The sequence below is a fragment of the Entelurus aequoreus genome, linkage group LG20, assembly GCF_033978785.1.
Source record: "Entelurus aequoreus isolate RoL-2023_Sb linkage group LG20, RoL_Eaeq_v1.1, whole genome shotgun sequence".
NCBI classification, from domain to species: domain Eukaryota; kingdom Metazoa; phylum Chordata; class Actinopteri; order Syngnathiformes; family Syngnathidae; genus Entelurus; species Entelurus aequoreus.
Genome location: NC_084750.1, coordinates 15067003 through 15069480, shown reverse-complemented (window position 1 = coordinate 15069480; position 2478 = coordinate 15067003). Strand labels below are relative to the sequence as shown.

The 2478-nt window shown below is 55.6% G+C and overlaps 1 protein-coding gene across 6 annotated transcripts in view; it reads left to right on the top strand.

Annotated features, from left to right (window-relative positions):
* The window catches only part of LOC133635945 (transmembrane protein 196-like), a 155874-nt gene extending 155305 nt beyond the window's left edge, over positions 1–569 (top strand). For all 6 annotated transcript variants that reach the window (XM_062029430.1, XM_062029429.1, XM_062029431.1 and 3 more), the window contains one exon: positions 1–569. This exon is cut by the window's left edge. The gene's annotated coding sequence lies outside the window, so the exon portion shown is untranslated.
* Positions 570–2478: the final 1909 nt, after the last annotated feature.

Genomic DNA, 2478 nt, shown 5'->3' with positions numbered 1-2478 from the left:
TAAAAAGAAAAGGGGGCTTTGAACCTCCTCCCATCAAACCAAAGAGGGTGGAAGACGACACGCTGGGAGGGATTTTAGTGCCTTGAAGCAACAAGCACAACACTTGATGTCCACTTCATGGCTTTTATGGAATGCAAAGTATGACATCGCCTTCTGGGAAATGTTTGCATTGGTTTAGGACAATACATTAGGTACACCGTCCACTCTGAGATCCAATGCAATGGCTGCATTATAAAATGTTTAATAATGCTTTCAAACAGCACATTACAATAAGAATATGTTATAGTATAATTGTGGGCAGCGCGGTGGCACAGGGGTTAGTGCGTGTACGTGCCTCACAATACGAAGGTCCTGAGTTCAATCCCGGGCTGGGGATCTTTCTGTGTGGAGTCTGCATGTTCTCACCGTGACTGCGGGGGTTCCCTCCGGGTACTCCGGCTTCCTCCCACCTTCAAAGACATGCACCTGGGGATAGGCCCCTCCCACCTCCAAATACATGCACCTGGGGATAGGCTCCTCCCATTTCCAAATACATGCACCTGGGGATAGGCCCCTCCCACCTCCAAATACATGCACCTGGGGATAGGCTCCTCCCATTTCCAAATACATGCACCTGGGGATAGTCCCCTCCCACCTCCAAAGATATGCACCTGGTTATAGGCCCCTCCCATTTCCAAAGACATGCACCTGGGGAAAGGCCCCTCCCACCTCCGAATACATGCACCTGGGGATAGGCCGCTCTCACCTCCAAATACATGCACCTGGGGATAGGCCCCTCCCATTTCCAAATACATGCACCTGGGGATAGGCCCCTCCCACCTTCAAATACATGCACCTGGGGATAGGCCCCTCCCACCTCCAAAGACATGCACCTGGGGATAGGCCCCTCCCACCTCCAAAGACATGCACCTGGGGATAGGCTCCTCCCACCTCCAAAGACATGCACCTGGGAATAGGCTCCTCCCATTTCCAAATACATGCACCTGGGGATAGGCCCCTCCCACCTCCAAAGACATGCACCTGGGGATAGGCTCCTCCCACCTCCAAAGACATGCACCTGGGGATAGGCCCCTCCCACCTCCAAAGACATGCACCTGGGGATAGGCCCCTCCCACCTCCAAAGACATGCACCTGGGGATAGGCCCCTCCCACCTTCAAATACATGCACCTGGGGATAGGCCCCTCCCACCTCCAAAGACATGCACCTGGGGATAGGCCCCTCCCACCTCCAAAGACATGCACCTGGGGATAGGCTCCTCCCACCTCCAAAGACATGCACCTGGGAATAGGCTCCTCCCATTTCCAAATACATGCACCTGGGGATAGGCCCCTCCCACCTCCAAAGACATGCACCTGGGGATAGGCTCCTCCCACCTCCAAAGACATGCACCTGGGGATAGGCCCCTCTCACCTCCAAAGACATGCACCTGGGGATAGGCCCCTCCCACCTCCAAATACATGCACCTGGGGATAGTCCCCTCCCACCTCCAAAGATATGCACCTGGTTATAGGCCCCTCCCATTTCCAAAGACATGCACCTGGGGAAAGGCCCCTCCCACCTCCGAATACATGCACCTGGGGATAGGCCGCTCTCACCTCCAAATACATGCACCTGGGGATAGGCTCCTCCCACCTCTGAGAACATGCACCTGGAGATAGGCTCCTCCCACCTCCAAATACATGCACCTGGGGATAGGCTCCTCCCACCTCCAAATACATGCACCTGGGGATAGGCCCCTCCCACCTCCAAAGACATGCACCTGGGGATAGGCTCCTCCCACCTCCAAAGACATGCACCTGGGGATAGGCTCCTCCCATTTCCAAATACATGCACCTGAGGATAGGCTCCTCCCACCTCCAAAAACATGCACCTGGTTATAGGCCCCTCCCATTTCCAAATACATGCACCTGGGGATAGGCCCCTCCCACCTTCAAATACATGCACCTGGGGATAGGCCCCTCCCACCTCCAAAGACATGCACCTGGGGATAGGCCCCTCCCACCTCCAAAGACATGCACCTGGGGATAGGCTCCTCCCACCTCCAAAGACATGCACCTGGGAATAGGCTCCTCCCATTTCCAAATACATGCACCTGGGGATAGGCCCCTCTCACTTCCAAAGACATGCACCTGGGGATAGGCCCCTCCCACCTCCAAATACATGCACCTGGGGATAGTCCCCTCCCACCTCCAAAGATATGCACCTGGTTATAGGCCCCTCCCATTTCCAAAGACATGCACCTGGGGATAGGCTCCTCCCACCTCTGAGAACATGCACCTGGAGATAGGCTCCTCCCACCTCCAAATACATGCACCTGGGGATAGGCTCCTCCCACCTCCAAATACATGCACCTGGGGATAGGCCCCTCCCACCTCCAAAGACATGCACCTGGGAATAGGCTCCTCCCATTTCCAAAGACATGCACCTGGGGATAGGCCCCTCCCACCTCCAAAGACATGCACCTGGGGATAGGCCCC